This window comes from Crinia signifera, chromosome 1 (genome assembly GCF_055691185.1).
Source record: "Crinia signifera chromosome 1, ASM5569118v1, whole genome shotgun sequence".
Taxonomy (NCBI): Eukaryota; Metazoa; Chordata; class Amphibia; order Anura; family Myobatrachidae; genus Crinia; species Crinia signifera.
The window spans coordinates 230029673-230051150 of NC_139217.1; the positions used below are offsets into that span (position 1 = coordinate 230029673).

Here is a 21478-nt window from a genome sequence, read left to right on the forward strand (position 1 = left end):
GTCTGTGCTGGCAATAAAAAGAAAAAGTTTCCAATTTAAATAGCTAGAGAATAAAAACAATTTGCCAGTAATTTGAAAAAATCTACAGCACCTGGTGTTCCCATGTGGTCTCCCACCCAAGTACTAACCAGTCCCCAACACTGCTTAGCTTCAAAGAACAGACGAGATTGGGCCTATCCAATGTGGCATGGCTGTAGGTGAGATAAAGGCACTTTTTTGCCCTCTTGTACTTCTATCACCAGGTAAGATAATACAAAAGTTTCCTAACTGTATTGGCTTACTGAAAAAAATCATGTGTTGGTAATGTAAAAAGACCTACAGGACATGATATTAGCAGGGGGTCTTAAATTAAACTACAAAAGAGGTTCAACACTGTTTAGCTGCCAAAAGCAGTTGGAATTGGGCCTAAACAATGTGGTAAGTCTTTAGGTGATGGCTATTGTGTCTGTTTGACCTCTTCCAAATGTCTGTGCTGGCAATAAAAAGAAAAAGTTTCCAATTTAAATAGCTAGAGAATAAAAACAATTTGCCAGTAATGTGAAAAACCTACAGCACCTGGTGTTCCCATGTGGTCTCCCACCCAAGTACTAACCAGACCCAACACTGCTTAGCTTCCAAGATCAGACGAGATTGGGCCTATCCAATGTGGTATTGCTGTAGGTGAGATAATGGCACTTTTTTGCCCTCTTCTACATCTATCACCAGGTAAGCTAATAAAAAAGTTTCCTAACTGTATTGGCTTACTGAAAAAAATCATGTGTTGGTAATGTAAAAAGACCTACAGGACATGATATTAGCAGGGGGTCTTAAATTAAACTACTAAAGAGGCTCAACACTGTTTAGCTGCCAAAAGCAGTTGGAATTGGGCCTAAACAGTGTGGTAAGTCTTTAGGTGATGGTTATTGTGTCTGTTTGACCTCTTCCAAATGTCTGTGCTGGCAATAAAAAGAAAAAGTTTCCAATTTAAATAGCTAGAGAATAAAAACAATTTGCCAGTAATGTGAAAAAACCTACAGCACCTGGTGTTCCCATGTGGTCTGCCACCCAAGTACTAACCCGGCCCAACACTGCTTAGTTTCCAAGATCGGGCCGATCCAATGTGGTATGGCTGTAAGTGAGATACAGGCACTTTTTTGCCCTCTTCTACTTCTATCACCATGTAAGCTAATAAAAAAGTTTCCTAACTGTATTGGCTTACTGAAAAAAATCATGTGTTGGTAATGTAAAAAGACCTACAGGACATGATATTAGCAGGGGGTCTTAAATTAAACTACAAAAGAGGCTCAACACTGTTTAGCTGCCAAAAGCAGTTGGAATTGGGCCTAAACAGTGTGGTAAGTCTTTAGGTGATGGCTATTGTGTCTGTTTGACCTCTTCCAAATGTCTGTGCTGGCAATAAAAAGAAAAAGTTTCCAATTTAAATAGCTAGAGAATAAAAACAATTTGCCAGTAATGTGAAAAAACTTACAGCACCTGGTGTTCCCATGTGGTCTCCCACCCAAGTACTAACCAGGCCAAAGACTGCTTAGCTTCTAAGATCAGACGAGATTGGGCCTATCCAATGTGGTATGGCTGTAGTTGAGATATAGGCACTTTTTTGCCCTCTTCTACATCTATCACCAGGTAAGCTAATAAAAAAGTTTCCTAACTGTATTGGCTTACTGAAAAAAATCATATGTTGGTAATGTAAAAAGACCTACAGGACATGATATTAGCAGGGGATCTTAAATTAAACTACTAAAGAGGCTCAACACTGTTTAGCTGCCAAAAGCAGTTGGAATTGGGCCTAAACAGTGTGGTAAGTCTTTAGGTGATGGCTATTGTGTCTGTTTGACCTCTTCCAAATGTCTGTGCTGGCAATAAAAAGAAAAAGTTTCCAATTTAAATAGCCAGAGAATAAAAACAATTTGCCAGTAATGTGAAAAAACCTACAGCATCTGGTGTTCCCATGTGGTCTCCCACCCAAGTACTAACCAGGCCCAACACTGCTTAGCTTCCAAGATCGGACGAGATTGGGCCGATCCAATGTGGTATGGCTGTAAGTGAGATACAGGCACTTTTTTGCCCTCTTCTACTTCTATCACCAGGTAAGCTAATAAAAAAGTTTCCTAACTGTATTGGCTTACTGAAAAAAATCATGTGTTGGTAATGTAAAAAGACCTACAGGACATGATATTAGCAGGGGGTCTTAAATTAAACTACTAAAGAGGCTCAACACTGTTTAGCTGCCAAAAGCAGTTGGAATTGGGCCTAAACAGTGTGGTAAGTCTTTAGGTGATGGCTATTGTGTCTGTTTGACCTCTTCCAAATGTCTGTGCTGGCAATAGAAAGAAAAAGTTTCCAATTTAAATAGCTAGAGAATAAAAACAATTTGCCAGTAATGTGAAAAAACCTATAGCACCTGGTGTTCCCATGTGGTCTCCCACCCAAGTACTAACCAGGCCCAACACTGCTTAGCTTCCAAGATCGGACGAGATTGGGCCGATCCATTGTGGTATGACTGTAAGTGAGATACAGGCACTTTTTTGCCATCTTCTACTTCTATCACCAGGTAAGCTAATAAAAAAGTTTCCTAACTGTATTGGCTTACTGAAAAAAATCATGTGTTGGTAATGTAAAAAGACCTACAGGACATGATATTAGCAGGGGGTCTTAAATTAAACTACTAAAGAGGCTCAACACTGTTTAGCTGCCAAAAGCAGTTGGAATTGGGCCTAAACAGTGTGGTAAGTCTTTAGGTGATGGCTATTGTGTCTGTTTGACCTCTTCCAAATGTCTGTGCTGGCAATAAAAAGAAAAAGTTTCCAATTTAAATAGCTAGAGAATAAAAACAATTTGCCAGTAATGTGAAAAAACCTACAGCACCTGGTGTTCCCATGTGGTCTCCCACCCAAGTACTAACCAGGCCCAACACTGCTTAGCTTCAAAGAACAGACGAGATTGGGCCTATCCAATGTGGTATGGCTGTAGGTGAGATACAGGCACTTTTTTGCCCTCTTCTACTTCTATCACCAGGTAAGCTAATACAAAAGTTTCCTAACTGTATTGGCTTACTGAAAAAAATCATGTGTTGGTAATGTAAAAAGACCTACAGGACATGATATTAGCAGGGGGTCTTAAATTAAACTACAAAAGAGGTTCAACACTGTTTAGCTGCCAAAAGCAGTTGGAATTGGGCCTAAACAGTGTGGTAAGTCTTTAGGTGATGGCTATTGTGTCTGTTTGACCTCTTCCAAATGTCTGTGCTGGCAATAAAAAGAAAAAGTTTCCAATTTAAATAGCTAGAGAATAAAAACAATTTGCCAGTAATGTGAAAAAACCTACAGCACCTGGTGTTCCTATGTGGTCTCCCACCCAAGTACTAACCAGGCCCAACACTGCTTAGCTTCCAAGATCGGACGAGATTGGGCCGATCCAATGTGGTATGGCTGTAAGTGAGATACAGGCACTTTTTTGCCCTCTTCTACTTCTATCACCAGGTAAGCTAATAAAAAAGTATCCTAACTGTATTGGCTTACTGAAAAAAAGCATGTGTTGGTAATGTAAAAAGACCTACAGGACATGATATTAGCAGGGGGTCTTAAATTAAACTACTAAAGAGGCTCAACACTGTTTAGCTGCCAAAAGCAGTTGGAATTGGGCCTAAACAGTGTGGTAAGTCTTTAGGTGATGGCTATTGTGTCTGTTTGACCTCTTCCAAATGTCTGTGCTGGCAATAAAAAGAAAAAGTTTCCAATTTAAATAGCTAGAGAATAAAAACAATTTGCCAGTAATGTGAAAAAACCTACAGCACCTGGTGTTCCCATGTGGTCTCCCACCCAAGTACTAACCAGGCCCAACACTGCTTAGCTTCAAAGAACAGACGAGATTGGGCCTATCCAATATGGTATGGCTGTAGGTTAGATACAGGCACTTTTTTGCCCTCTTCTACTTCTATCACCAGGTAAGCTAATACAAAAGTTTCCTAACTGTATTGGCTTACTGAAAAAAATCATGTGTTGGTAATGTAAAAAGACCTACAGGACATGATATTAGCAGGGGGTCTTAAATTAAACTACAAAAGAGGTTCAACACTGTTTAGCTGCCAAAAGCAGTTGGAATTGGGCCTAAACAGTGTGGTAAGTCTTTAGGTGATGGCTATTGTGTCCGTTTGACCTCTTCCAAATGTCTGTGCTGGCAATAAAAAGAAAAAGTTTCCAATTTAAATAGCTAGAGAATAAAAACAATTTGCCAGTAATGTGAAAAAACCTACAGCACCTGGTGTTCCCATGTGGTCTCCCACCCAAGTACTAACCAGGCCCAACACTGCTTAGCTTCCAAGATCGGACGAGATTGGGCCGATCCAATGTGGTATGGCTGTAAGTGAGATACAGGCACTTTTTTGCCCTCTTCTACTTCTATCACCAGGTAAGCTAATAAAAAAGTATCCTAACTGTATTGGCTTACTGAAAAAAATCATGTGTTGGTAATGTAAAAAGACCTACAGGACATGATATTAGCAGGGGGTCTTAAATTAAACTACTAAAGAGGCTCAACACTGTTTAGCTGCCAAAAGCAGTTGGAATTGGGCCTAAACAGTGTGGTAAGTCTTTAGGTGATGGCTATTGTGTCTGTTTGACTTCTTCCAAATGTCTGTGCTGGCAATAAAAAGAAAAAGTTTCCAATTTAAATAGCTAGAGAATAAAAACAATTTGCCAGTAATGTGAAAAAACCTACAGCACCTGGTGTTTCCATGTGGTCTCCCACCCAAGTACTAACCAGGCCCAACACTGCTTAGCTTCCAAGAACGGACGAGATTGGGCCGATCCAATGTGGTATGGCTGTAAGTGAGATACAGGCACTTTTTTGCCCTCTTCTACTTCTATCACCAGGTAAGCTAATAAAAAAGTTTCTTAACTGTATTGGCTTACTGAAAAAAATCATGTGTTGGTAATGTAAAAAGACCTACAGGACATGATATTAGCAGGGGGTCTTAAATTAAACTACTAAAGAGGCTCAACACTGTTTAGCTGCCAAAAGCAGTTGGAATTGGGCCTAAACAGTGTGGTAAGTCTTTAGGTGATGGCTATTGTGTCTGTTTGACCTCTTCCAAATGTCTGTGCTGGCAATAAAAAGAAAAAGTTTCCAATTTAAATAGCTAGAGAATAAAAACAATTTGCCAGTAATGTGAAAAAAGCTACAGCACCTGGTGTTCCCATGTGGTCTCCCACCCAAGTACTAACCAGGCCCAACACTGCTTAGCTTCAAAGATCAGACGAGATTGGGCCTATCCAATGTGGTATGGCTGTAGATGAGATAATGGCACTTTTTTGCCCTCTTCTACTTCTATCACCAGGTAAGCTAATACAAAAGTTTCCTAACTGTATTGGTTTACTAAAAAAAATCATGTGTTGGTAATGTAAAAAGACCTACAGGACATGATATTAGCAGGGGGTCTTAAATTAAACTACAAAAGAGGCTCAACACTGTTTAGCTGCCAAAAGCAGTTGGAATTGGGCCTAAACAGTGTGGTAAGTCTTTAGGTGATGGCTATTGTGTCTGTTTGACCTCTTCCAAATGTCTGTGCTGGCAATAAAAAGAAAAAGTTTCCAATTTAAATAGCTAGAGAATAAAAACAATTTGCCAGTAATGTGAAAAAACCTACAGCACCTGGTGTTCCTATGTGGTCTCCCACCCAAGTACTAACCAGGCCCAACACTGCTTAGCTTCCAAGATCGGACGAGATTGGGCCGATCCAATGTGGTATGGCTGTAAGTGAGATACAGGCACTTTTTTGCCCTCTTCTACTTCTATCACCAGGTAAGCTAATAAAAAAGTATCCTAACTGTATTGGCTTACTGAAAAAAAGCATGTGTTGGTAATGTAAAAAGACCTACAGGACATGATATTAGCAGGGGGTCTTAAATTAAACTACTAAAGAGGCTCAACACTGTTTAGCTGCCAAAAGCAGTTGGAATTGGGCCTAAACAGTGTGGTAAGTCTTTAGGTGATGGCTATTGTGTCTGTTTGACCTCTTCCAAATGTCTGTGCTGGCAATAAAAAGAAAAAGTTTCCAATTTAAATAGCTAGAGAATAAAAACAATTTGCCAGTAATGTGAAAAAACCTACAGCACCTGGTGTTCCCATGTGGTCTCCCACCCAAGTACTAACCAGGCCCAACACTGCTTAGCTTCAAAGAACAGACGAGATTGGGCCTATCCAATGTGGTATGGCTGTAGGTTAGATACAGGCACTTTTTTGCCCTCTTCTACTTCTATCACCAGGTAAGCTAATACAAAAGTTTCCTAACTGTATTGGCTTACTGAAAAAAATCATGTGTTGGTAATGTAAAAAGACCTACAGGACATGATATTAGCAGGGGGTCTTAAATTAAACTACAAAAGAGGTTCAACACTGTTTAGCTGCCAAAAGCAGTTGGAATTGGGCCTAAACAGTGTGGTAAGTCTTTAGGTGATGGCTATTGTGTCCGTTTGACCTCTTCCAAATGTCTGTGCTGGCAATAAAAAGAAAAAGTTTCCAATTTAAATAGCTAGAGAATAAAAACAATTTGCCAGTAATGTGAAAAAACCTACAGCACCTGGTGTTCCCATGTGGTCTCCCACCCAAGTACTAACCAGGCCCAACACTGCTTAGCTTCCAAGATCGGACGAGATTGGGCCGATCCAATGTGGTATGGCTGTAAGTGAGATACAGGCACTTTTTTGCCCTCTTCTACTTCTATCACCAGGTAAGCTAATAAAAAAGTATCCTAACTGTATTGGCTTACTGAAAAAAATCATGTGTTGGTAATGTAAAAAGACCTACAGGACATGATATTAGCAGGGGGTCTTAAATTAAACTACTAAAGAGGCTCAACACTGTTTAGCTGCCAAAAGCAGTTGGAATTGGGCCTAAACAGTGTGGTAAGTCTTTAGGTGATGGCTATTGTGTCTGTTTGACTTCTTCCAAATGTCTGTGCTGGCAATAAAAAGAAAAAGTTTCCAATTTAAATAGCTAGAGAATAAAAACAATTTGCCAGTAATGTGAAAAAACCTACAGCACCTGGTGTTTCCATGTGGTCTCCCACCCAAGTACTAACCAGGCCCAACACTGCTTAGCTTCCAAGAACGGACGAGATTGGGCCGATCCAATGTGGTATGGCTGTAAGTGAGATACAGGCACTTTTTTGCCCTCTTCTACTTCTATCACCAGGTAAGCTATTAAAAAAGTTTCTTAACTGTATTGGCTTACTGAAAAAAATCATGTGTTGGTAATGTAAAAAGACCTACAGGACATGATATTAGCAGGGGGTCTTAAATTAAACTACTAAAGAGGCTCAACACTGTTTAGCTGCCAAAAGCAGTTGGAATTGGGCCTAAACAGTGTGGTAAGTCTTTAGGTGATGGCTATTGTGTCTGTTTGACCTCTTCCAAATGTCTGTGCTGGCAATAAAAAGAAAAAGTTTCCAATTTAAATAGCTAGAGAATAAAAACAATTTGCCAGTAATGTGAAAAAAGCTACAGCACCTGGTGTTCCCATGTGGTCTCCCACCCAAGTACTAACCAGGCCCAACACTGCTTAGCTTCAAAGATCAGACGAGATTGGGCCTATCCAATGTGGTATGGCTGTAGATGAGATAATGGCACTTTTTTGCCCTCTTCTACTTCTATCACCAGGTAAGCTAATACAAAAGTTTCCTAACTGTATTGGTTTACTAAAAAAAATCATGTGTTGGTAATGTAAAAAGACCTACAGGACATGATATTAGCAGGGGGTCTTAAATTAAACTACAAAAGAGGCTCAACACTGTTTAGCTGCCAAAAGCAGTTGGAATTGGGCCTAAACAGTGTGGTAAGTCTTTAGGTGATGGCTATTGTGTCTGTTTGACCTCTTCCAAATGTCTGTGCTGGCAATAAAAAGAAAAAGTTTCCAATTTAAATAGCTAGAGAATAAAAACAATTTGCCAGTAATGTGAAAAAACCTACAGCACCTGGTGTTCCCATGTGGTCTCCCACCCAAGTACTAACCAGGCCCAACCCTGCTTAGCTTCCAAGATCAGGACTATCCAATGTGGTATGGCTGTAGGTGAGATACAGGCACTTTTTTGCCCTCTTCTACATCTATCACCAGGTAAGCTAATAAAAAAGTTTCCTAACTGTATTGGCTTACTGAAAAAAATCATGTGTTGGTAATGTAAAAAGACCTACAGGACATGATATTAGCAGGGGGTCTTAAATTAAACTACTAAAGAGGCTCAACACTGTTTAGCTGCCAAAAGCAATTGGAATTTGGCCTAAACAGTGTGGTAAGTCTTTAGGTGATGGCTATTGTGTCTGTTTGACCTCTTCCAAATGTCTGTGCTGGCAATAAAAAGAAAAAGTTTCCAATTTAAATAGCTAGAGAATAAAAACAATTTGCCAGTAATGTGAAAAAACCTACAGCACCTGGTGTTCCCATGTGGTCTCCCACCCAAGTACTAACCAGGCCCAACACTGCTTAGCTTCCAAAATCGGACGAGATTGGGGCGATCCAATGTGGTATGGCTGTAGGTGAGATACAGGCACTTTTTTGCCTTCTTCTACTTCTATCACCAGGTAAGCTAATAAAAAAGTTTCCTAACTGTATTGGCTTACTGAAAAAAATCATGTGTTGGTAATGTAAAAAGACCTACAGGACATGATATTAGCAGGGGTTCTTAAATTAAACTACTAAAGAGGCTCAACACTGTTTAGCTGCCAAAAGCAGTTGGAATTGGGCCTAAACAGTGTGGTAAGTCTTTAGGTGATGGCTATTGTGTCTGTTTGACCTCTTCCAAATGTCTGTGCTGGCAATAAAAAGAAAAAGTTTCCAATTTAAATAGCTAGAGAATAAAAACAATTTGCCAGTAATGTGAAAAAACCTACAGCACCTGGTGTTCCCATGTGGTCTCCCACCCAAGTACTAACCAGGCCCAACACTGCTTAGCTTCAAAGATCAGTCAAGATTGGGCCTATCCAATGTGGTATGGCTGTATGTGAGATACAGGCACTTTTTTGCCCTCTTCTACATCTATCACCAGGTAAGCTAATAAAAAAGTTTCCTAACTGTATTGGCTTACTGAAAAAAATCATGTGTTGGTAATGTAAAAAGACCTACAGGACATGATATTAGCAGGGGGTCTTAAATTAAACTACTAAAGAGGCTCAACACTGTTTAGCTGCCAAAAGCAGTTGGAATTGGGCCTAAACAGTGTGGTAAGTCTTTAGGTGATGGCTATTGTGTCTGTTTGACCTCTTCCAAATGTCTGTGCTGGCAATAAAAAGAAAAAGTTTCCAATTTAAATAGCTAGAGAATAAAAACAATTTGCCAGTAATGTGAAAAAACCTACAGCACCTGGTGTTCCCATGTGGTCTCCCACACAAGTACTAACCAGGCCCAACACTGCTTAGCTTCAAAGAACAGACGAAATTGGGCCTATCCAATGTGGTATGGCAGTAGGTGAGATACAGGCACTTTTTTGCCCTCTTCTACTTCTATCACCAGGTAAGCTAATACAAAAGTTTCCTAACTGTATTGGCTTACTGAAAAAAATCATGTGTTGGTAATGTAAAAAGACCTACAGGACATGATATTAGCAGGGGGTCTTAAATTAAACTACAAAAGAGGTTCAACACTGTTTAGCTGCCAAAAGCAGTTGGAATTGGGCCTAAACAATGTGGTAAGTCTTTAGGTGATGGCTATTGTGTCTGTTTGACCTCTTCCAAATGTCTGTGCTGGCAATAAAAAGAAAAAGTTTCCAATTTAAATAGCTAGAGAATAAAAACAATTTGCCTGTAATTTGAAAAAACCTACAGCACCTGGTGTTCCCATGTGGTCTCCCACCCAAGTACTAACCAGGCCCAACACTGCTTAGCTTCCAAGATCAGACAAGATTGGGCCTATCCAATGTGGTATGGCTGTAGGTGAGATACAGGCACTTGTTTGCCCTCTTCTACTTCTATCACCAGGTAAACTAATAAAAAAGTTTCCTAACTGTATTGGCTTACTGAAAAAAATCATGTGTTGGTAATGTAAAAAGACCTACAGGACATGATATTAGCAGGGGGTCTTAAATTAAACTACTAAAGAGGCTCAACACTGTTTAGCTGCCAAAAGCAGTTGGAATTGGGCCTAAACAGTGTGGTAAGTCTTTAGGTGATGGCTATTGTGTCTGTTTGACCTCTTCCAAATGTCTGTACTGGCAATAAAAAGAAAAAGTTTCCAATTTAAATAGCTAGAGAATAAAAACAATTTGCCAGTAATGGGAAAAAACCTACAGCACCTGGTGTTCCCATGTGGTCTCCCACCCGAGTACTAACCAGGCCCAACACTGCTTAGCTTCCAAGATCAGACAAGATTGGGCCTATCCAATGTGATATGGCTGTAGGTGAGATACAGGCACTTGTTTGCCCTCTTCTACTTCTATCACCAGGTAAGCTAATAAAAAAGTTTCCTAACTGTATTGGCTTACTGAAAAAAATCATGTGTTGGTAATGTAAAAAGACCTACAGGACATGATATTAGCAGGGGGTCTTAAATTAAACTACTAAAGAGGCTCAACACTGTTTAGCTGCCAAAAGCAGTTGGAATTGGGCCTAAACAGTGTGGTAAGTCTTTAGGTGATGGCTATTGTGTCTGTTTGACCTCTTCCAAACGTCTGTGCTGGCAATAAAAAGAAAAAGTTTAAAATTTAAATAGCTAGAGAATAATAACAATTTGCCAGTAATTTGAAAAAACCTACAACACCTGGTGTTCCCATGTGGTCTCCCACCCAAGTACTAACCAGGCCCAACACTGCTTAGCTTCCAAGATCAGATGAGATTGGGCCTATCCAAAGTGGTATGGCTGTAGGTGAGATACAGGCACTTTTTTGCCCTCTTCTACATCTATCACCAGGTAAGCTAATAAAAAAGTTTCCTAACTGTATTGGCTTACTGAAAAAAATCATGTGTTGGTAATGTAAAAAGACCTACAGGACATGATATTAGCAGGGGGTCATAAATTAAACTACTAAAGAGGCTCAACACTGTTTAGCTGCCAAAAGCAGTTGGAATTGGGCCTAAACAGTGTGGTAAGTCTTTAGGTGATGGCTATTGTGTCTGTTTGACCTCTTCCAAACGTCTGTGCTGGCAATAAAAAGAAAAAGTTTAAAATTTAAATAGCTAGAGAATAATAACAATTTGCCAGTAATTTGAAAAAACCTACAACACCTGGTGTTCCCATGTGGTCTCCCACCCAAGTACTAACCAGGCCCAACACTGCTTAGCTTCCAAGATCAGACGAGATTGGGCCTATCCAAAGTGGTATGGCTGTAGGTGAGATACAGGCACTTTTTTGCCCTCTTCTACATCTATCACCAGGTAAGCTAATAAAAAAGTTTCCTAACTGTATTGGCTTACTGAAAAAAATCATGTGTTGGTAATGTAAAAAGACCTACAGGACATGATATTAGCAGGGGGTCTTAAATTAAACTACTAAAGAGGCTCAACACTGTTTAGCTGCCAAAAGCAGTTGGAATTGGGCCTAAACAGTGTGGTAAGTCTTTAGGTGATGGATATTGTGTCTGTTTGACCTCTTTCAAATGTCTGTGCTGGCAATAAAAAGAAAAAGTTTCCAATTTAAATAGCTAGAGAATAAAAACAATTTGCCAGTAATGTGAAAAAAACCACAGCACCTGGTGTTCCCATGTGGTCTCCCACCCAAGTACTAGACAGGCCCAACACTGCTTAGCTTCCAAGATCGGATGAGATTGGGCCTATCCAATGTGGTATGGCTGTAGGTGAGATACAGGCACTTTTTTTCACTCTTCTACATCTATCACCAGGTAAGCTAATACAAAAGTTTCCAAACTGTATTGGCTTACTGAAAAAAATCATGTGTTGGTAATGTAAAAAGACCTACAGGGGGGCGTGGCCTGGCAGCCATTAACGGCAGACGCACTGACCCTGAGCTCCGGCAACTTCGGGCTTAAAAGCCACGATCCAGGGCTCCACCAGCAGGCAAATCTGGTCAGGGGGCTTCCTCTCAGGCCCCAGAGGCAGGCGAAGTGACCGGCGGGAGGCAGCGGAGTCGGGGCAGCCGTCCGCAGCTGCTCGCGGATTGCGGCCTACCCGAGAACCGGGAGCAGCGGCCTAAATTTCAACAGGAGGCCGCGCCGCGAGCTCCGCAGCGAGCGCGCACCGCAAAAGAGGGGGTGAGTAACCCAGGAAGCCGACCTACACGCTAGCCCTTACCTGGGGGTTGGCCAGCACTCTACAGGGGGTCTATTCCCTCCTGAGCCCGGACAGCACACCACCATAGGCTCCCACACTCAGCTCCAGAGGCGGCGGCCATCTTGAGTGTGGCAGAGCACAGCACTGCCTCTGCAGCATCCTCTCCCCCCTTATAAGCAGCTGGACCCCACAGCAACTCCCATCATCCACTCAGGCCCTTACCAGGGGCCCTACTAATACCCCACAGAAGGCCTGCAATCTCCACACATTTGTCGCTTCCTGACCAGAGCCTACGTGGTTAACATCTATATTCAGATTGGTGACAGTAAGGGCTCCACAGCTCCATCTGGTGGCTCTAAACTATATCACTAGACCACATATATGCTATACCTGCTGAAAATACGATATGACCTAGACTGTCTTCATCTGGCTATGTAACGACTCACCTCATGTCACCGGTGCTCCACACCTACCTACCAATCTAATGTGACACCTCAGGCCTATTTCACACTGGCATTATATCACATACTTCTATTTTACTGTAAACGACAATAGGGAGTCCACCCCCTCCTCTCCAGGTGGGATGCCTGCTAAACGCAATAAAGGCGCCTCCCAAGTACCTCCGGTGAGCTTCTTCAAACAGTCATCTCCATCTCCTGGTGCATCGGACAAATCCCATCCTAACAAAACACAAAACCCTCCGCCCATTAACAGCAATCGCCCGGGCCCTCCACCCACAACCCCATCAACGATGTCTGAGATGGCGGACGACGCCCCACTGACGGTTGGCACAATGAAACAGCTACTTGCCTCCTTCAAGACGGATGTCTCACAAGAATTCAAGTTGGCCCTGCAAAGCTGCCAACACTCCGTTGATGCCCTGGGCCAGCGCACCGACCATATAGAGAACAAATTGGAGGAGGTGGTGAAATCCCATAATGAGCTCATCTCACTCCATGAAGATCTCCAGGTAGAAGTTACGATGCTTCGCAGCAAGGTCGGAGATCTGGAGGACCGATCCCGTCGGAATAACTTAAAAATAAGAGGAATTCCAGAATCAGTACCTAATTCTGAACTTATACAATTTGCCACAGATATCTTCTCAAAATTGCTTCCCACAGTTCAAATTACGGACTTCCTACTTGATCGTATCCATCGCCTCCCCAAGGCGAAAACAGCACCTAAGGAGGCACCAAGAGACACTCTTATGCGTTTGCACTACTACCACATCAAGGACCGGATCCTCCAAGCGGCCAGATCGACAGGCGAGAGCGAATCTATCCTGGGTGACCTACAGATCTTCGGGGACCTCTCTGCTGCCACACTGGCCCTCAGGCGATCTTTCACCTCGATCACCAGAGCCCTCCGGGAGGCAGATATACCTTATCGCTGGGGCTTCCCTACCCGTTTGATTATCAGACGAGATGGCCGCATCATAACTATCTCCTCCCCTACTGAGGGCACCCAACTATTGTCCTCCTGGAATTTGAAGGCGACACCGAGCGGAGGACTGCCTATGCCAAAATTGACACAAGACTGGTCAATGGCGGCCGATGCGACTTGAGAAATGATATCCTTTGGACAGTATGTTTGATTTAGGGGAAGCCCTCTGAGCCCTATATACAGTTTTACCTTAAGTTAGAATCTTTCATAGGTAGGACTCAGGAGGTGCAATTCCCCCACCCGCTTTCTCTCCTCTAGGAGGCCTACAGCTCCCAGTTAGAAACAGTATATATAGAGTATGTGTTACTATTTCTGGTATGTTTTACACAATATGTTGCCAGTCTGTTAAATGTTAAGATACAAGCCCACCTAAAAAAAATTTTTTTATAATCGATGTTTTGGTTATTAGGTCTGGATGGGCTCCAGCTCTCTACACCCTACGGTCCTAACGCCCTTCACAAATTTGAGTGGAGGAGGTGGGACTTTGGGGTCATAGATGTTTGAGGTTCACTATGTTCCCTGAATATTAAGTTGAGCATTGGTGGCACCCTTGGCCGCCACTACCCCCAATGTGCTACCATCTATGGTGGCCCACAGACGCTCCTATATGGTGCGCAATTTCAATTTCTGTTTGCTTTTTCTTTTACCTAACTACCCTATTTCCCCTCCCACTCCCCACCCCACATCCCCACCCCCTCCTCGAGATTAAAATAGAGAGAAACATCAAGTTAAATGTTGGTATTCATGTGAATGCAGGGGTGTCCATCTGCAAGGTTGCTATGTCATATTGCCACAGGCCGGCCCTGAGACGCAACTTTCTCATACTCGACAATGGTTAGGGTACTTTCGCTAAATGTTAAAGGCTTAAACTCACCAAACAAACGCCGACTAGCCCTCGCCCACTTTGCCAAGCTGAAGGCACATATTGTTGCCCTACAGGAAACCCACTTCATTTCCTCCTCCCCCCCAAAACTCTCTAATCATAAATTCCCCACATGTTATATGTCCAATGGACCAACTAAAAAAGCTGGGGTAGCGATTTTACTGGCAAGTTCCTGTGACCTCACTGTAACTAAGCAGCTCTCAGATCAGGACGGCAGGTACTTAATTTTGGTGGGCAAACTGCAGGATAGACCTGTCACTATAGCCACTGTTTATGCCCCTAACACCAAACAAGTTCCCTTTTTCCGCAAGTTCTGTAATGTTCTACAAGCTTGCTTATCCGGCCAACTGCTCCTATTAGGAGATTTTAATATGGTGGTTGATCCGAGTATTGATAAATCCTCTAAGCTCCGCCCTTCGAAAACCCGAAGTAGATGTGATAACTCTGCGGCTTTTCGCCGCATTATCCATGAATACGATTTATATGACATCTGGAGAGCCAAAAATCCTAAAGATAGAGACTTCACATTCTACTCTCCGGTCCATGGGTCGTTTTCCAGAATCGACATGGCATTCTCGGATAAGTGGACATTGCAACAGATGAGTAAGGCTTCTATCCTGCCAATAGCATGGTCCGATCACTCTGCGCTGCTTCTGATCTGGGACCCCCAATCCATTAGAACCCCACCCAACCCCTGGCGTTTAGGGGAACACCTCCTAACACATCCTGAAACTAGAGAGATAATCGCCCAATCTATCACCACGTATCTAGACACTAATGACCCGATGGACACATCAGTATTTACACACTGGTGCGCGCTTAAAGCGGTAACTAGGGGCGCAGCCATCCAGGCGGCAGCGCAATTGCGTAAAAAGAGAGAGGCTCACCAAAAGGAAGTTGAATCTAGACTTGCAGACTTAGAAAATAGGCTTAAATCCACTCCGTCCAATAAAACGGTCTACAGAGATCTCCTCAAAGCCAGGGAAGAATGGAACATTATTGCTCTGACAGAAGTTCATAGGAATATATTCCGTTTAAAGCAGAGGTACTATACCCAAGGAGATAGAGCAGGTAGAGTATTGGCAAGGCAACTGAGGGCAAAAACAGCTAAAGAGAGAGTGAAGGGGATAACCAACTCTAGAGGGGTAAAGGTCACTGACCCTTCAGATATAGCGGCTGCCTTTGCCAACTACTACTCCGATCTATATAATCTAAAAGAGGACGTTAATACGCCACAACCAACCGCCTCAGATATAGACTCTTTTTTAAGTAAGCTATCCCTACCTAACTTAAAGATGCCCGACCTCCAAGCCCTGGATCTTCCATGGACAGAGAAATAACTCATACAGGTTATTAAAAGCTTACCACAAGGTAAAGCTCCAGGCCCAGATGGATTTATTAACAAGTTTTACTCCTGCTTCCAAGAGGTTTTGTCGCCGACCCTACTCTCGGTGTTTAATGAGGCTTCTGTTGCGGGCTCATTCCCCTCTGAAATGCTGGAAGCCAGAATAGTAGCGTTTCCCAAACAGGGGAAAAATCCAACACTAGTGTCTAATTACCGTCCAATAGCCCTTTTAAACGCAGATGTGAAGATCTACGCTAAGTTGATCGCTAATAGACTCAGCCCCCTACTCCCCTCATTAGTCTCAACAGATCAAGTAGGCTTTGTTCAAGGCCGTCAGGCCCCGGACAACACCAGGAGACTTATCAATTTGTTGGATGCCTCCTCTGCTTCCCCGGAGGCGCTCTTGTTGCTTTCGCTGGATGCAGAGAAGGCCTTTGATAGGCTACACTGGGGCTACCTCCATGCAGTTTTGAGGAAATTGGGCATAGAGGGAAGAGCACGCTCCTCCATCTCAGCACTGTATTCCAACCCCTCCGCCAGAGTATACGTGAATGGCATCCTCTCTGCTCCATTTAAAATTACCAACGGTACACGTCAGGGATGCCCATTGTCCCCGTTGGTTTTCGCCTTGGCAATAGAACCCCTCGCGGAAGCTATTCGAACTAATACGCTGATTCAGGGCCCCATAGTTTTTGGTAACGAATACAAAATTAGCTTATTTGCAGATGATGTTTTGCTCACATTAGCCAATCCGGATGTCTCCCTACGCCACTTACATGTGACTCTGGAGCAGTACTCCGCTGTCTCATACTACAAACTAAACACCTCCAAGACAGAAGCCCTCCCAATTAACTTTACCTCTGCCCTTCTCCAATCAGTTAAGACCCAATATAGCTACGCTTGGCAGGATAGAAGCCTGCAATATCTCGGAATTCACCTTACCCCCAAAGTTTCAGACCTAATATCCGCCAACTACCTCCCCCTTCTTCGCAAAATTTCCATGCTATTATCAGATTGGATGATGCACCATGTCTCATGGGTGGGTCGCATAGCGGCTCTGAAAATGATGGTCCTTCCCAAAATGATGTATTTGTTTCGAACAATCCCTATTCTGCTCCCTAAGGCCTTGATCACTAAGTTCAACTCAGCCCTCATAAAATATGTCTGGAAAGGGAAAAAACCTAGACTGGCTCGCTCTACTATGTCACTCCCTAAAACAGAGGGCGGTCTATCACTCCCAGACTTGCGCCTATACCAACTAGCATGCATCCTTTCCCCCATTAGCGCTTGGTTTGTGGATAGCAACCCCAAAACATGGGTTCGACTAGAAATAGGACTAACTGCACCCCTCCCTCTGACCGATGTCCTTTGGCTCCCAGAAGGTGAAGGCCAATGTCAACTGTCACGCTCAGTAGTGGTCCACTCCGCAAGGAAAGCCTGGCTGGAATTGATATCCAAAATAGATAATGCTCACCTTCCATCCCCTGATCTATCATTAGCAGGTTTAGCGTCTCTGATCCCAGATTTGAATCTAGAGTCCTGGATAGCTGGTGGCATGGTCTCACTTAACGAAGCAACCATGGATGGCAATCTCCTAACGTTTAGCCAACTTCAATCCCAATTTACCATACCTCATAGAGATTTCTATAAATTTCTACAAGTTCGCCATTGGCTACATAGCGTGACACGAACCCCCCATAAAATATACGTAATCCCAACATATATCAGAGAACTACTCTATAGAAATGACAGTAAGGGTGGAATAAGTAAGTGGTACTCGTATATCATAGCCCTACACTCACCTCAGAAATTGAAGGTCTTAGTGAAGTGGGAATCTGATCTTACCTGCTCAATATCAGATGAAGAATGGCAGGGAGTGTTCTATAATTGTTTCCATATGTCAAAATGTATATCTCATATTGAACAGTACTATAAACTGCTCCATCGGCTGTATCTCACCCCTGCCAGGCTTCATTCAATTTGGCCATCCCACTTCAATATGTGCTGGCGTAACTGTGGGGACGTTGGCTCCCTCATCCATATCTTCTGGTCCTGCCCTACCCTTGCCCATCTCTGGACAGCAGTTTTCACCCTCATATCTGACATCCTAGGCTACTATGTACACCCACTACCGAAACTGGCACTTCTACATATTTATTTTGGGGCTCTCCCCCCATCTGATAGGTATGTGTTGGGGCACATATTATTAGCGACCAGGTCTCTGAGCGCTCAACACTGGCGTACCCCCCAAGTCCCCACGTTATTAGCAGTCGAACACGCGGTCCAATCCCACTACGAATATGAAACGGCAGGACTACTCTTCACTGGAAGCCCTCCCAACCAGGCCCTACACTGGTCCGCTTGGCGCACCTATAGATCCCTTCACCCATTATAATAAACCCGTGACCAAACAGCCATCCTAAAAATTTCCCAAAGAGGCTTGTGCCTAGCTGACATGACCTCACTAACTGTACGCGAATATTACAACAACCTAACTATTACGGTACCCAGTCCCCTGGTGCAATTGACTCTATAGACACTCCTTGAAGTTATGCCTTGATGTTTTATATAATGTCTCCTCTATGTCTTGTGACAATGCTATGTAAATGACCATATGTTTGTATCTCTATTCCCCACCACCCCACCCTTCCCTTTCTACCATTCTGTACCCCTCTCCCTTTAACTGTTCTGCAAAAAAACCTAATAAAAATCTAATTTTGAAAAAAAAAAAAAAAAAAAAAAAGACCTACAGGACATGATATTAGCAGGGGGTCTTAAATTAAACTACTAAAGAGGCTCAACACTGTTTAGCTGCCAAAAGCAGTTGGAATTGGGCCTAAACAGTGTGGTAAGTCTTTAGGTGATGGCTATTGTGTCTGTTTGACCTCTTCCAAATGACTGTGCTGGCAATAAAAAGAAAAAGTTTCCAATTTAAATAGCTAGAGAATAAAAACAATTTGCCAGTAATGTGAAAAAACCTACAGCACCTGGTGTTCCCATGTGGTCTCCCACCCAAGTACTAACCAGGCCCAACACTGCTTAGCTTCCAAGATCAGACGAAATTGGGCCGATCCAATGTGGTATGGCTGTAGGTGAGATACAGGCACTTTTTTGCCCTCTTCTACTTCTATCACCAGGTAAGCTAATAAAAAAGTTTCCTAACTGTATTGGCTTACTGAAAAAAATCATGTGTTGGTAATGTAAAAAGACCTACAGGACATGATATTAGCAGGGGGTCTTAAATTAAACTACTAAAGAGGCTCAACACTGTTTAGCTGCCAAAAGCAGTTGGAATTGGGCCTAAACAGTGTGGTAAGTCTTTAGGTGATGGCTATTGTGTCTGTTTGACCTCTTCCAAATGTCTGTGCTGGCAATTAAAAGAAAAAGTTTCCAATTTAAATAGCTAGAGAATAAAAACAATTAGCCAGTAATGTGAAAAAACCTACAGCACCTGGTGTTCCCATGTGGTCTACCACCCAAGTACTAACCAGGCCCAACTCTACTTAGCTTCCAAGATCAGACGAGATTGGGCCTATCCAATGTGGTATGGCTGTAGGTGAGATATAGGCACTTTTTTGCCCTCTTCTACATCTATCACCAGGTAAGCTAATACAAAAGTTTCCTATGTATTGGCTTACTGAAAAAAATCATGTGTTGGTAATGTAAAAAGACCTACAGGACATGATATTAGCAGGGGGTCTTAAATAAAACTACAAAAGAGGCTCAACACTGTTTAGCTGCCAAAAGCAGTTGGAATTGGGCCTAAACAGTGTGGTAAGTCTTTAGGTGATGGTTATTGTGTCTGTTTGACCTCTTCCAAATGTCTGTGCTGGCAATAAAAAGAAAAAGTTTCCAATTTAAATAGCTAGAGAATAAAAACAATTTGCCAGTAATGTGAAAAAACCTACAGCACCTGGTGTTCCCATGTGGTTTCCCACCTAAGTACTAACCAGGCCCAACACTGCTTCGCTTCAAAGATCAGACGAGATTGGGCCTATCCAATGTGGTATGGCTGTAGGTGAGATACAGGCACTTTTTTGCCCTCTTCTACATCTATCACCAGGTAAGCTAATAAAAAAGTTTCCTAACTGTATTGGCTTACTGAAAAAAATCATGTGTTGGTAATGTAAAAAGACCTACAGGACATGATATTAGCAGGGGGTCTTAAATTAACCCCTTCCTGACAGAGCCAGTTTTTGCGTTCCTGACAGAGCCATTTTTTTCAAATCTGACATGTTTCACTTAAGTGGGGATAACTTTTTTTTGCTTTTACTTATCCCAGTGATTTTGAGATTGTTTTCTCGTGACACATTGTACTTCAAGTTAGTGGTAAATTTGGGTCGATACAGTCTGTGTTTTTTTGTGAAAAATACCAAAATGTCGTGAAAAAATGGAAAATTTTGCAATTTGCAAAATGTCACATTTTCTGCTTGAGAGACAAATAAACATACCACTCAAAATAGTTAATAACTAACAAAGACCATATGTCTACTTTATGTTGCCATCATTATTTCAACCTCCTTTTCATTTTTTTGGACACTAGGAGGCTTCAAATATGAATAGCAAATTCTCAAATTTTCAAGAAAATTTCAAACACTGATTTTTTTAGGGACCAGTTCAGTTCTGATGTGACTTTGAGGGACTTGTATGTGAGACACCCCCATAAATGATGCCATTTCAAAAACTGCACCCCTCACAGTATTCAAAACAGCATTTTGGAAGTTTGTTAACCCTTTATGTGTTTCACAGGAATTAAAACAAAGTGTAGGTGAAATTTCAAAATTTCTTTTTTTTTGCAGAGTTTCAATTTTAATACATTTTTCTAACGAACACAGTAGATTTTACTAGAGAAATGTGACTAAAAATTGATTCCCCCAATTCTTTTGTTTTCATAAATATCCTATATGTGGCCCTAGTGTGCACGTTGACCAAACCACAGGCTTCATAATAGAAGGAGCACCTACTTGATTTTGGAGCCTCCTTTTTATGAGATTATTTTTTTAGGCACCATGTAGGTTTCTAGGCACCATAAGATGCTAAAAGTTAGGAACCTCCCCCACAAGTCACCCCATTTTGCAAACTACACCCCTCAGGGAATTCATCTAGGGGTATAGTGTACATTTCAAACCCCCAGGGGTTTCACCAATTTTGATACAACTGGGCTGTGAAAATGAAAAAATTTAATTTTTTATTTTCACAGCTCAGTTGTATCAAAATTGGTTAAACCCCTGGGGGTTTGAAATGTACACTATACCCCCTGATGAATTCCCTGAAGGGTGTAGTTTGCAAAATGGGGTCACTTGTGGGGGGGTTCCACTGTATAGGTGCTTCAGGGGTCATTGAACCAGAATCTGTGCTGCAAAATCCAAAAATCACTCCTTCCCTTCTGAGTCCTGCCATGCACCCAAATGGTATTTTTTGGTCACATGTGAGGCATTGCCGTACTCGGGAGAAATTGGGGCACAGATTTTGGGGTGCTTTGTCTCCTTCATTCCTTGTGAAAATGAAAAATTTTGAGCCAGATCTGCATTTTTGTGTAAAAAATGTAATTTTTCATTTGCACAGCCCAGTTGTATCAAAATTGGTGAAACCCCTGGG

The 21478-nt window shown here is 42.3% G+C and overlaps 15 non-coding genes and 14 pseudogenes across 15 annotated transcripts; all 29 read right to left on the reverse strand.

The window, feature by feature from the left end:
* Nucleotides 1-79: 79 nt before the first annotated feature.
* LOC146039104 (5S ribosomal RNA) lies at nucleotides 80-199 on the reverse strand (annotated as a pseudogene).
* A 344-nt stretch (nucleotides 200-543) lies between these two features.
* Nucleotides 544-662, reverse strand: LOC146033163 (5S ribosomal RNA). The gene has a single exon (XR_014458579.1). It is a non-coding gene; the product is annotated as a 5S ribosomal RNA (ribosomal RNA).
* A 345-nt stretch (nucleotides 663-1007) lies between these two features.
* LOC146039059 (5S ribosomal RNA) lies at nucleotides 1008-1116 on the reverse strand (annotated as a pseudogene).
* A 345-nt stretch (nucleotides 1117-1461) lies between these two features.
* On the reverse strand, nucleotides 1462-1580 carry LOC146038122 (5S ribosomal RNA; annotated as a pseudogene).
* A 345-nt stretch (nucleotides 1581-1925) lies between these two features.
* On the reverse strand, nucleotides 1926-2044 carry LOC146035039 (5S ribosomal RNA). Its single transcript, XR_014460448.1, has one exon. It is a non-coding gene; the product is annotated as a 5S ribosomal RNA (ribosomal RNA).
* A 345-nt stretch (nucleotides 2045-2389) lies between these two features.
* On the reverse strand, nucleotides 2390-2508 carry LOC146035661 (5S ribosomal RNA; annotated as a pseudogene).
* A 345-nt stretch (nucleotides 2509-2853) lies between these two features.
* LOC146035240 (5S ribosomal RNA) lies at nucleotides 2854-2972 on the reverse strand (annotated as a pseudogene).
* Nucleotides 2973-3317: 345 nt separating this feature from the next.
* On the reverse strand, nucleotides 3318-3436 carry LOC146047994 (5S ribosomal RNA). Its single transcript, XR_014466079.1, has one exon. It is a non-coding gene; the product is annotated as a 5S ribosomal RNA (ribosomal RNA).
* Nucleotides 3437-3781: 345 nt separating this feature from the next.
* Nucleotides 3782-3900, reverse strand: LOC146035934 (5S ribosomal RNA; annotated as a pseudogene).
* Nucleotides 3901-4245: 345 nt separating this feature from the next.
* Nucleotides 4246-4364, reverse strand: LOC146045782 (5S ribosomal RNA). Its single transcript, XR_014465601.1, has one exon. It is a non-coding gene; the product is annotated as a 5S ribosomal RNA (ribosomal RNA).
* Nucleotides 4365-4709: 345 nt separating this feature from the next.
* Nucleotides 4710-4828, reverse strand: LOC146035900 (5S ribosomal RNA; annotated as a pseudogene).
* A 345-nt stretch (nucleotides 4829-5173) lies between these two features.
* LOC146034676 (5S ribosomal RNA) lies at nucleotides 5174-5292 on the reverse strand. Its single transcript, XR_014460086.1, has one exon. It is a non-coding gene; the product is annotated as a 5S ribosomal RNA (ribosomal RNA).
* A 345-nt stretch (nucleotides 5293-5637) lies between these two features.
* LOC146048005 (5S ribosomal RNA) lies at nucleotides 5638-5756 on the reverse strand. Its single transcript, XR_014466080.1, has one exon. It is a non-coding gene; the product is annotated as a 5S ribosomal RNA (ribosomal RNA).
* A 345-nt stretch (nucleotides 5757-6101) lies between these two features.
* LOC146035244 (5S ribosomal RNA) lies at nucleotides 6102-6220 on the reverse strand (annotated as a pseudogene).
* Nucleotides 6221-6565: 345 nt separating this feature from the next.
* LOC146045787 (5S ribosomal RNA) lies at nucleotides 6566-6684 on the reverse strand. Its single transcript, XR_014465603.1, has one exon. It is a non-coding gene; the product is annotated as a 5S ribosomal RNA (ribosomal RNA).
* Nucleotides 6685-7029: 345 nt separating this feature from the next.
* On the reverse strand, nucleotides 7030-7148 carry LOC146035904 (5S ribosomal RNA; annotated as a pseudogene).
* A 345-nt stretch (nucleotides 7149-7493) lies between these two features.
* Nucleotides 7494-7612, reverse strand: LOC146034687 (5S ribosomal RNA). The gene has a single exon (XR_014460096.1). It is a non-coding gene; the product is annotated as a 5S ribosomal RNA (ribosomal RNA).
* A 345-nt stretch (nucleotides 7613-7957) lies between these two features.
* Nucleotides 7958-8066, reverse strand: LOC146038639 (5S ribosomal RNA; annotated as a pseudogene).
* A 345-nt stretch (nucleotides 8067-8411) lies between these two features.
* Nucleotides 8412-8530, reverse strand: LOC146033406 (5S ribosomal RNA). The gene has a single exon (XR_014458821.1). It is a non-coding gene; the product is annotated as a 5S ribosomal RNA (ribosomal RNA).
* A 345-nt stretch (nucleotides 8531-8875) lies between these two features.
* LOC146037133 (5S ribosomal RNA) lies at nucleotides 8876-8994 on the reverse strand (annotated as a pseudogene).
* Nucleotides 8995-9339: 345 nt separating this feature from the next.
* Nucleotides 9340-9458, reverse strand: LOC146037254 (5S ribosomal RNA; annotated as a pseudogene).
* Nucleotides 9459-9803: 345 nt separating this feature from the next.
* On the reverse strand, nucleotides 9804-9922 carry LOC146046375 (5S ribosomal RNA). The gene has a single exon (XR_014465866.1). It is a non-coding gene; the product is annotated as a 5S ribosomal RNA (ribosomal RNA).
* Nucleotides 9923-10267: 345 nt separating this feature from the next.
* On the reverse strand, nucleotides 10268-10386 carry LOC146035006 (5S ribosomal RNA). The gene has a single exon (XR_014460415.1). It is a non-coding gene; the product is annotated as a 5S ribosomal RNA (ribosomal RNA).
* Nucleotides 10387-10731: 345 nt separating this feature from the next.
* Nucleotides 10732-10850, reverse strand: LOC146045796 (5S ribosomal RNA). Its single transcript, XR_014465614.1, has one exon. It is a non-coding gene; the product is annotated as a 5S ribosomal RNA (ribosomal RNA).
* A 345-nt stretch (nucleotides 10851-11195) lies between these two features.
* Nucleotides 11196-11314, reverse strand: LOC146046455 (5S ribosomal RNA). The gene has a single exon (XR_014465896.1). It is a non-coding gene; the product is annotated as a 5S ribosomal RNA (ribosomal RNA).
* Nucleotides 11315-11659: 345 nt separating this feature from the next.
* Nucleotides 11660-11778, reverse strand: LOC146033296 (5S ribosomal RNA). The gene has a single exon (XR_014458711.1). It is a non-coding gene; the product is annotated as a 5S ribosomal RNA (ribosomal RNA).
* A 7077-nt stretch (nucleotides 11779-18855) lies between these two features.
* Nucleotides 18856-18974, reverse strand: LOC146047410 (5S ribosomal RNA). The gene has a single exon (XR_014466026.1). It is a non-coding gene; the product is annotated as a 5S ribosomal RNA (ribosomal RNA).
* Nucleotides 18975-19319: 345 nt separating this feature from the next.
* On the reverse strand, nucleotides 19320-19438 carry LOC146035337 (5S ribosomal RNA; annotated as a pseudogene).
* A 343-nt stretch (nucleotides 19439-19781) lies between these two features.
* LOC146035716 (5S ribosomal RNA) lies at nucleotides 19782-19900 on the reverse strand (annotated as a pseudogene).
* Nucleotides 19901-21478: the final 1578 nt, after the last annotated feature.